The sequence below is a fragment of the Schistocerca piceifrons genome, chromosome 1, assembly GCF_021461385.2.
Source record: "Schistocerca piceifrons isolate TAMUIC-IGC-003096 chromosome 1, iqSchPice1.1, whole genome shotgun sequence".
NCBI classification, from domain to species: domain Eukaryota; kingdom Metazoa; phylum Arthropoda; class Insecta; order Orthoptera; family Acrididae; genus Schistocerca; species Schistocerca piceifrons.
This window is the reverse complement of record NC_060138.1, coordinates 715,178,091-715,189,317: the sequence shown is the minus strand read 5'-3', so window position 1 is coordinate 715,189,317 and position 11,227 is coordinate 715,178,091. Positions and strand designations below refer to the sequence as shown.

General features: G+C 45.1%; 1 pseudogene; it reads left to right on the top strand.

Annotated features, from left to right (window-relative positions):
* Positions 1-7,705: 7,705 nt before the first annotated feature.
* On the top strand, positions 7,706-7,823 carry LOC124723916 (annotated as a pseudogene).
* The last annotated feature ends 3,404 nt before the right edge of the window (positions 7,824-11,227 follow it).

The window sequence follows — 11,227 nt, the reverse complement described above, 5'->3', positions numbered from 1 at the left end:
ATTCTGTAATGCATTTTCATGACGCGAAAAAATAGGTTGGAAATGCTCACAAATTTTGTGTTTTTACGTCATTACAGACTTTTTGACACTTCGATTCTATTTTATGTAACTCAGTAGTTAAATCTTCACGTGTTTGTTCAAGCGTGGTGTGAAGATTTTGTTCCATTGTGTCTAACTTTTTAAGATTTTGTTCCACTGTGTGTAACTGTTGCTGTGTTTGTCTCTGGTGTTGTTCCATTGTGTCTAACTTTTGAAGCCTTTGTCCCATTTGTCTCTGATTTTGTTCCATTTGTTCCATTAATTGCAATAATAATGTATTAGTGTCTGGAATCTGTTTCTCTATGCTTTTTGGCAGTGCATTTTCACCGGCAACATTCACATTTTGACAAGCAGAAAATGTGTCTTGACTCATTTGAGAAAACGGTGAGGACCCAAAACCTGAATCTACAGTATTTGCGAGATTGTTTCCTGTCATTTCGGATTCCTGAGGCGAGCTGTTGCGACCGATCGATCGATAATGCTACCCTGTTCACTAATTGTTTCACTGTGTACACCATTATTTGCAACCCGCTCCATTTCCCTATGCACCATTACCAAATTACCACTTTGAATGTCTGTTAATTCATTACACAGTGGTGCTGATAAGCTACGCTCGTCGTCACTATTATTTCTCAGTTTACTTTGGAGCCTAGTGTTACGTTTTTCACACGCCATTATTGTCACAATATTTCACACGATAACACAGAAAAACACAATTTGAAGAGCAAAAATAAGAGAACACATTAACATAGCACTGAAAATAATATGTACTTAATTGCAAGCGCAGCTGCGAAATACTTGGTGCAAATCTACATGCATGCCACAACTGTTTTACTGTACAACAATGAGAAACTACAACTACAATGGAAATTCTCTCTATAATTACGCGCTAGCAATAAACAAAAGCTACACTAATTACACAAACTACAAGAAAAAATCAGAAGATTCCAGTGAGGTATCCTCGGCTAAGGGTCGACATATGAGACGTCCCCTTTGAAAAATTATACATGACTGTGTTTAAACCGACACACAATATTTTTAGCGCAACGCAATCTGACTTTCAAAAAATCCCTACGAAAGAATGGCCCTGACTAACATTAACCTATACCTTTCGCAAATCACTTACTTCACAAAAATCTTCGTTACTGGAACTACTGCAATACAGCGAGCGCCACTACTGCCAGCTAAATAAAAGATTCAAACTACGGAAGGCACTAACTACTGATAGGCATAGTTAGCAAAGGAAAGATTTTAATAGAGAACAAACAATGTATTTACCTTAATAGTCATAATATATATAGAAGTTCATGACAAATTACAAAACTCCGCCATCTCTCTCCCCACATCCACCACTGCTGGCGGCTCACCTCCAACTGCGCAACGCTACGCGCTGTTTACATCCAGCTGCCGCTGCCCAACACTACAATGGCAGACAACAATGCAAACTAGCCACAGACTGCACACAGCACAGCCAGTGATTTTTATACAGAGGTGGCATTACCAATAAGAAAACCTAAACAGCCTACTTACAGTTTTTGACACTGTACCACACAAGTGGCTTGTAGTGAAACTGCCTGCTTATGGAATATCGTCTCAGGTATGTGACTGGATTTGTGATTTCCTGTCAGAGAGGTCACAGTTCGTAGTAACTGACGGAAAGTCATCGCGTAAAACAGAAGTGATTTCTGGCGTTTCCCAAAATAGTGTTGTCGGCTCTTTGCTGTTACTTATCTATATAAATGATTTGGGAGACAATCTGAGCAGCCGTCTTAGGTTGTTTGCAGAAGACGCTGTCGTTTATCGACTAACAAAGTCATCGTAAGATCAAAACAAATTGCAAAACGATTTATAAAAAATATCTGAACTGTGCGAATATTAGCAGTTGACCTTAAATAACGAAATGTACGAGGTCATCGACGTGATTGCTAAAAGGAATTCGTTAAACTTCTGTTACACGATACATTAGTCTAATCTAAAAGCCGTAAATTCAACTAAATACCTAGGTACTACAATTACGAACAACTTAAATTGGAAGGAACACATAGAAAATGTTGCGGGGGAGGATAACCAAAGACTGCGTTTTATTGACAGGACACTTAGAAAATGTAACAGATCCGCTAAGGAGACTGCCTACACTACGCTTGTCCGTCCTGTTTTAGAATACTGCTGCGCGGTGTGGGATCCTTACCAGATAGTACTGACGGAGTACATCGGAAAAGTTCAAAGAAGGGCAGCACGTTTTGTATTATCGCGAACTATGGGAGAGAGTGTCACAGAAATGATACAGGATTTGTCTGGACATCATTAAAAGAAAGGCGTTTTTCGTTGCGACGGAATCTTCTCACAAAATTCCAATCACCAGCTTTCTCCTCCGAATGCGAAAATATTTTGTTGACACCGACCTACATAGAGAGAAACGATCACCACGATAAAATAAGGGAAATCAGAGCTCGTACGGTAAGATATAGGTATTCGTTCTTTCGGCGCGCTGTACGAGATTGGAATAACAGAGAATTGGGAAGGTGGCTCGATGAACCCTCTGCCAGGCACTTGAATGTGATTTGCAGAGTATCCATGTAGATGTAGATGTAGATGTAGACCAGATTGTTGTCAGTTCCATAGTGTATTCGACAACAAACTCCTTCTACTTCGCCGGCCGCGGTGGTCTATCGGTTCTAGGCGCTCAGTCCGGAGCAGCGCGACTGCTACGGTCGCAGGTTCGAATCCTGCCTCGGGCATGGATGTGTGTGATGTTCTTAGGTTAGTTAGGTTTAAGTAGTTCTAAGTTCTAGGGGACTGATGACCATAGATGTTAAGTCCCATAGTGCTCAAAGCCATTTTTTCCTTCTACTTCGAAAAAATATGGTAAGCACTTGGGGCCAAATCTGGACTTTAATGCAGAGGTTCAAAAGCTTCCCATTTAAAACTGCCGAAGCTGGCAACAATTCATGTCTTTTGTTTTGATCGGTGCGGCATAGTCGGTGAAGAGTTTGACAGTAGGCCGATGAATCTGAGGTCTATCCTCGAGGCATAAATGCGCTGAGTAGGTCGCCCTTTCGTGTTCATCTGCCAAAAGTCGAAGAACGCACCTAGCCCGAAAGACAATTAACAGTTTGATAAAGAACTGATCCCGAAATTTCAGGAAAGCGTCTGTCCTGTTGAATTTTTTTTTCAGACCTTGATCTTACTTCGTTAGTCACAACTGATGGTCGGCCCGATCGCTCTTGACCATGAATTTTCGTTCGTCCCCCATTAAATGTGATGCACAATTTTCGAACTGAAGCTTTATTCAACGCATTTCCATAACCAACGGTTCTCCGTCAGTTTCCATTGGACGAACTTTTTTGCATTCAGAAACGGTATCACACACTTCGGGGGAACGCTGATTTTGTCACACATTCTAAAATCGTACGAATGAACAGTAAACTACCATTTGTGTTCGCTGTTAGCGTCATACTAAATGAAGGTGTACGACGTAGCGGCGTGGGGGGGGGGGGGGGGGGAGGGGGAGGGACATCGGGGCTCGTCCTTTCAAAATGTCCTCTGCATTTAGAAGGCCCGTCGTACACTGAAAAGATGTGATACGACGCCATGTATGGTGTGCTGTGGACGTTTCCCTAGAAACAGCGGTAGATGGGTTGCTTGCACACTGAGGTGACAAATCAGGACGCGACTGCTACGGTCGCAGGTTCGAATCCTGCCTCGGGCATGGATGTTTGTGATGTCCTTAGGTTAGTTAGGTTTAAGTAATTCTAAGTTCTAGGGGACTGATGACCACAGATGTTAAGTCCCATAGTGCTCAGAGCCATTTAAACCATTTTTTTGACAGATCAGGAGATAGCGATATGCACAATACGTATGACGGTAGTATCGCGTACGCTAGGTACAAAAGGGCCGTCATTTGTACTCAGGTGATTCATATGAAAAGATCTGCAGCGTGATTATAGCTGCACCACGGGAATTAACACACTTTGAACGCGGACATTCCATTTCGGACATCTTTAGAGAATTCAATATTGCGAGATCAACAGTGTCAATAGTGTGCCGAGAAAATCAAATTTCAGGCATTACCGCTCACCACCGACAACGCAGTCGCCGACGGTCTTCACTTAACGACCGAGAGCAGCAGCGTTTGCGTAGGGTTGTCAGTGCTAACATGCGAGTAACACTATGTGAAATAACCGGAAATTTGGCGTTAGTGGGCTATGGTAACAGACAACAGATGCGAGTGCCTTTCTAACAACGACATCGCTTGCAACGCTTCTCCAGGGCTCGTGACCAAATTGGTTGGACCCTAGACGACCAGAAAATCGTGGCCTGATCAGACGAGTCCCAATTTCAGTTGGTAAGAGCTGATGGTAGAGTTCAAATGTGGCGCAAGCCTCATGAAGCCATTGATCCAAGTTGTCAATAAGACACTGTATAAGCTGATGGTGGCTCCATAATGGTATACCTGTGTTTAGATGGAATGGAGTGGACTGGGTCCTCTGGTCCAACCGAAGCGATAATCGACGGGAAATGCTTATATCTTCGGCCACGTGGAGACCATTTGAAGTCATTCATGCTCATTTTCACAAAAAGCGATGGAATTTTTGTGGATGAGGATGTGATATGTCACCAGGCCATTGGTTTGAATAACATACTGGACAATTTGGGTGAATTATTTGATCACCCATATCTGAAAGGCTCTGAGCACTATGGGACTTAATATCTGAGGTCATCAGTCCCCTAGAACTTAGAACTACTTAAAACTAACTAACCTAAGGACGAAACTTCCTGGCAGATTAAAACTGTGTGCCCGACCGAGACTCGAACTCGGGACCTTTGCCTTTCGCGGGCAAGTGCTCTACCAACTGAGCTACCGAAGCACGACTCACGCCCGGTACTCACAGCTTTACTTCTGCCAGTACCTCGTCTCCTACCTTCCAAACTTTACAGAAGCTCTCCTGCGAACCTCGCAGAACTAGCGCTCCTGAAAAAAAGGATATTGCAGAGACATGGCTTAGCCGCAGCCTGGGGGATGTTTCCAGAATGAGATTTTCACTCTGCAGCCGAGTGTGCGCTGATATGAAACTTCGTGAGTCGTGCTTCGGTAGCTCAGTTGGTAGAGCACTTGCCCGCGAAAGGCAAAGGTCCCGAGTTCGAGTCTCGGTCGGGCACACAGTTTTAATCTGCCAGGAAGTTTCATATCAGCGCACACTCCGCTGCAGAGTGAAAATCTCATTCTGGTACCCTAAGGACATCACACACATCCATGCCCGAGGCAGGATTCGAACCTGCGACCGTAGCAGTCGCACGGTTCCGGACTGGAGCGCCTAGAACCGCTCGTCCACCGAGGCCGGCATCACCCATATCTCCCGACTTAAATTTCACTGGACATTTGTGCGACGTAATCTAGAGGTCAGTTCGTCCACAAAATCCTGCACTGGCAACACTTTCGTAGTTATGGATGGCTAGGGAGGCAGCATGGCTCAATATTTCTGCAAAGGACTTCCAACTATTTGTTGAGTCCATTTCATGTCGAGTTGCTGCACTATGCAGGACAAAAAGGATGTCAGACACTATATCAGGAGGGATCCTATGGCTTTTGTCACCTCAGTGTAATACCAACGCTACTGGCGCAACACGGACAATGGGAAGCTTACTTGACAATCTACACGTAACACCAGTCTGTTCCGGATGCTTCTTACACTCGCTCTCTAAGAAAAGACTACAACGACTTTAAGAGCCTGTCAGTACGAAACAGGGACTGGAGAAGCAGAAAATCAGTCAGTTTGAATGGTGGATGCTCTCCGAACGCAAAACGCGTTCTCCGTTAGAAGAGGCAGTGAGGCAGCCGGATCTCCGGGTAGAGTCGTCACTGCGTTTGCCGGGTCGTTAGAGGGCAGGGCGCGGTGACTTAGCAGCGGCGTGGCAAGAGCAGAGGAGCCGACGTGACGTGACGGCAATTAGCAACCGTGCTGTTCGCGTCTGTAAGTGGGGCAAGTTGACGGCAGGCGGGCGGCCGCAGCAGTAGCACAGCTCACTCGCGGCTCGTTTCCTGTTCAGTGTCAGGCAGTCGTGGAACGCGCGGGAATGCTTCTGAACAAATAAAAGTTTTCTCGTTCTGTTGCACAGTCTCTTCTTCGTGTTATAAGCAGATGCAACCCCATACTCACATTTCTTGGCATACGCCGTTTACAACGCATAAACCGCCTAAACTTGTCGGTGACTGCTTTGCTTCTCTTGCGCCACAGTCATAAAAAGAATAAAATCGAGGCAGAAAAGGAAAAGATGTGCTGATTACACAGCATGGTCAGTTCCTGGGACACATCGTGTGTCGAAAACCTACACACATGGGCGAGCACAAACAGTCAAAGCATCAGGCTGCACTGCTGCTCTTGCGCCTGTTAGTAGGCATGCGGAACATAGCGGCGTGAAGGGGTCGCCTATCTGCAGGTGCCTAGGACTGTCACAGGTTATCTCTGTACAGATACATTTTAAAAGTGCTCATCAAAGGCTGGCAGGTTTCACTGATGGTGCTGCCGAACTGTGTGGTCTTAGTGGGACTCTTTTTCCATTTCATTCACTCACGTGACAATTTCGTACCCCTGGGTGATCATGCTACAGGATGGCGCAAAACAGGAGGTCGGCAGAAGCACAATCACCCTTTGCTGAATCGTATTCAAATTTCTTCTAATTTCCACCCTGTACACCAGAGCAAAATTTGCACTCGTACTGAACTCCAGGGGGGCGATCACTTTCAGTTGGGTTGCTGTCCCACAGTGCCCTTAGACAAGGGATTAAAGCGTCTGGGGGCTGTCTACAGTGGCGAAAGTTGTCAAGACGGTCGTTCTGTCGTTCATCGTACTGCGAACTATCGTTTTCGGTCCCAATATATGTGGGAATCAACGCCCTAAGGGAAGGAGTGGTTTAATTGACACATTTTGTGCCACCCAATAAGGCCTTCACATGGCGATTCTGAGCGGCGATGTGTCGGAAATGTTTTCTTCGGCCACCTATAAGAAAACGGCGTGATGTCAACGTTGGGAGTCGCGGTTCTGACTTCCATCGCAGAGGCGTCAAAAGAAGGGGTGAATTGTGGGTAAGAGAGGCTGTGATGACATGCCCAACGTCTGAAACTTCATGGTGGCGTTGGACAGAATTGTACTGAAATTTGGAGCCATGGCATCATTAACCCACATTACACATTACACGAACCTCTGGGCTCTGGCCTCTTCTTCGCATGTGTCGACACACCGAGCCAGAGATAGACGCAGCCTGCAGGAGAGCTCCAAATTTCAGTACAACCCAACTGAAAGTGCACCATTACAGAGAGAGAATGTAGGCACCTATGACCCAAATTTCAAACCTACGTCGCAGTAGGAGACAATATTGGGGTTTCGAAAAAGTGATCTTTTAGTTGTCTTGAGCAGGGTAGTTGTCAGAGAGAACGAAACACAATTTGTCCGTCTACACGCTTAAATATGAAATTATTCTTCCATGAACTGACTGAAGAATTATTATTTGCCTTAAAATACTCCGTCTTTTTTTGAAAGACGACAGTTAAACTTTCGAACAAGCTCTACTGAAAGTTCAAGGTAAATAGGTCTTGAATTTTCCAGTGCTAGATCTCAAATTATACTGTAAGGAAACCACTTATTTTTTAGACGCTGTTTATCCACATTGCAACGGCCTTGCCGCAGTGGATACACCGGTCCCCGTCAGATCACCGAAGTTAAGCGCTGTCGGGCGTGGCCGGCACTTGGATGGGTAACCATCCGAGCCGCCATGCACTGTTGCCATTTTTCGGGGTGCACTCAGCCTCGTGATGCCAACTGAGGAGGTACTCGACCGCATAGTAGCGGCTCCGGTCAAAGAAAACCATCATGACGACTGGGAGAGCGGTGTGCTCAACTGAGGATGACACATTGGTCGGATGGTCCCGATGGGCCACTTGTGGCCTGAAGACGGCGTATGTTTATCCACGTTGGCTTCACGCGTTATACAGGTTCAACGTCCACCTCCCCTAGTAGTCGAATTATCGAGCGCCTCATGCTGCCGGAGGAGTTACGTGTCCGAATACGCTCGCAACACGCAGTGGTACAGGGTCATATTCTGTCTTACATCTCTCGTTCTTCTCTCCTGTTCTTGCACAGTGTGTAATTTACTTATGGCGTTCGGCCGAGTGACCACATCCTTACCTGTTTCCCTATAAAGAGATGTTCCTGGAATGAAACGGCCCAGGTGTGTCTTCACCTACGCTGTCAATTCGTTGTATTCGCTTAATCAAGCAGTATCGGATAGTGAGAGTAGCACTTTACTACAATATTTTAAGTTGCGGAAGGCTAGGCTCAACCATCTTTCAAGGAGATAGAACAATGTTGCGTGCATTCTGAAATTCTACCGCTTGTTTCACTAGACCTACGTCTCAATCTACATCTGTAGTTCGTGAACTACCGGTGTGTGCTGGAGGGTATTTTGTATACTACTGTCGCTTCCCCCCTTTCCTGTTCCAATTCCGAATGATTCGCGCGAAGAACGACTGCTGGTAAGCCTTCTTGTGAGGTCGAATCTCTCTAATTTTACCTTCACTGTCTTTCCACGAGATTTAAGCATGAGGAAGAAATATGTTTCCTGACTCTTCTAAGAACTTACGCTCTCGGAACGCTAACAGTAGAGGAAAATGTGTTTCAGAACGTCTCTCTTGAAGCGTCTGCCACTGGAGTCCGGCGATCATCACTGAGACACCCTCGCGCTAGGTAAATGAGATTGTAACGAAACGCGCTGCTCTTCTTTGAGTCTCCTCTACTTTCTCTGTCAATCCTATCTGGTACGGATCCCCCCGACTGGCGAGCAATTCTCACGTACTGATCCAACTACGACTTTGTAAGTTCCTTTCGTTGTCCGTGGACTACATTTCACGACGATTCTTTCAACAAATCTCAGTCTGGCATCTGCCTTGCCTGGTATTCATTTTATATTGTACTTCCACTTTAAATCTCTCTGTAATCATATTGACAGATATTTGAATACGTGATTGCTTCCAAAGATTGTTCTGCAATCGTGTAATAATACAATAACGGTTCTCCGTGTATATTTATGAGCAATAAGTTCATTTGGTGCTCATAAATAGCTATAAAAACCCATTTTTGTATGAAATAAGTATCTGAAGCCAACAGAAGGATTTCCCATAAACTTTATAACATGCTCAAAAGAAGTTTTGTATCATCTTCATGACTTGCTTAGTTGGTGTTTTTTTTTCTTTTTATTTTATTGGAAACCTCTTTCAGAATATCTTGACCACAGGAACTGTATTGGAGCTGAAAGTAAAGCTCCACTCTCACTGCTGTTCAGCAGAGCAAGCTCTTTGAATGAGACAATGTAGCTTGTGTACGCTGCACTGTACGAATATACCAACGTTCCTCGAAGGGTCATTTCAAGCTTGGACTATGCGCGAAATGTCACCCTACTGCAAAAAGGGTTGTCAGCAAAGAAAGTTGTTGGCGAAATGGCGTATACCAAAGCGAAGTTATTCGAACATTTAACCGTTGTGAGACACAAAACATTGAAGATCTGCCTCGAAGTGGTCAACCGGGTTAAAAGTACCAACTGATGACCGCAACCTATAAATAGTGGATCCTAGGAAACCCGAAGTAAATACAACGGAACGGCGTGCCGCCTATTTCGAGCTATTTCGAGGTAACTGTGTCGACTATGTCCATTGCATTCACTTCGGGTTTCCTAGGATCCATTATTTGTAGGTGCGGCCATCAGTTGGTATTTTTAACCCGTTTGACCACTACGAGACATATCTCTATGTTTTGTGTCTCACAACGCCAGTTAAAGGTTCACGTAACTTCACTATGGTATACTCCATTTCGCCGACAACTTTCCTTGCTGAGAACCCGTCTTGCAGTAGGGTGAAAACAAGCGCATAGTCCAAGCTTGAAATGACCCTTCGAGATACGTTGGTATACTCGGACAGAACACAGTCGTCTTTGCATGATCATTTGGCCTCAAGGCATCCTTTAAGAAAAAAAAGTACTGCACGAAGAACGTGGAAAACTTAACACTTGGAATGAAATCCAAATTAATACCTTTCTAGTCTTTTCAATGTCCAATTAGAGGGCTATGCAATAACCCATTGTCCAACTACAGAATATAAATTTCGTCATTAGTCTCGTTTTTCAAGACGACAATGCACCATCCCACGTGCCTACTTCAGGAGGTACACTATCTGATAAAAAGTATGCTGACATATCTAAGTAATGTGGAACTGACTAGGAGACGTCACAATACGCGGCCCCGCCGGTACAGAAGGCGGCTGGGAGTACTGTTTTGTCAATACAGAAGCAGAAACAGAAGAACGCTTCGGCTATGAAAGCTGAGTGACTTCGAACGCGGACTAATCACTGGATGTCATATGCAAATAAATCCATTAGGGACATTCCAACTCTTATAAAGCTGCCCGAGTCTATTTTTGGTGATGTGATTTTGAACTGGAAACACGAAGGAACAACTGTAGCTATACCAAGTCCAGACAGAGCTCATATACTGATGGACAGGGACCGTCGAGTATCCGTGAGTTTCAGACTGCTACCAACAGTCCAGCTACTACAGCGACTGCGTGCTGGGAGACAAACAGGATGGAGTTCAGGGGTTCAGCGGCTCCTCATAAGCCACACATTTGTGTAGTCAGCGCTATGTGATGCTTGAGATAGTGTAACGAGCAACGCCACAGGACAGAGGATGACTGGAAACGACTGATTTGGAGTGATGAATCACGCTATACCCTGTGGATATCCGATAGAAGGGTTTGGATTCTGTGAATGCCTGGAGAACCACATCTGCCATCATGTGTAGTGACAACGGTGAAGTACAGAAGAGTTGGTGTTACGGTCTGGGGATGGTTTTGGTGGTTAGGATGTAGTCTCCTTAATGTGCTTACGGAAACGCTATATGCGTAAGGCTATGAACACGTTTACCGGCATTGTGTACCGCGTTCAGCACAGGAAGAATTCGGGGACAGTGATTGCTTGTGTCAGCATGACAGTCATCCTGTTATAAAGCAGTATCCATGAGATAATGGTTTGTGGACAGTAACACATCTGAGATGGACTCGCCTGTCCAGAGTCGCTACCTGAACCCAATGGAACATCTTTGAGGTCAGTTAGAATTTCGACTTTGCATCAACCCCCAGCGTCCA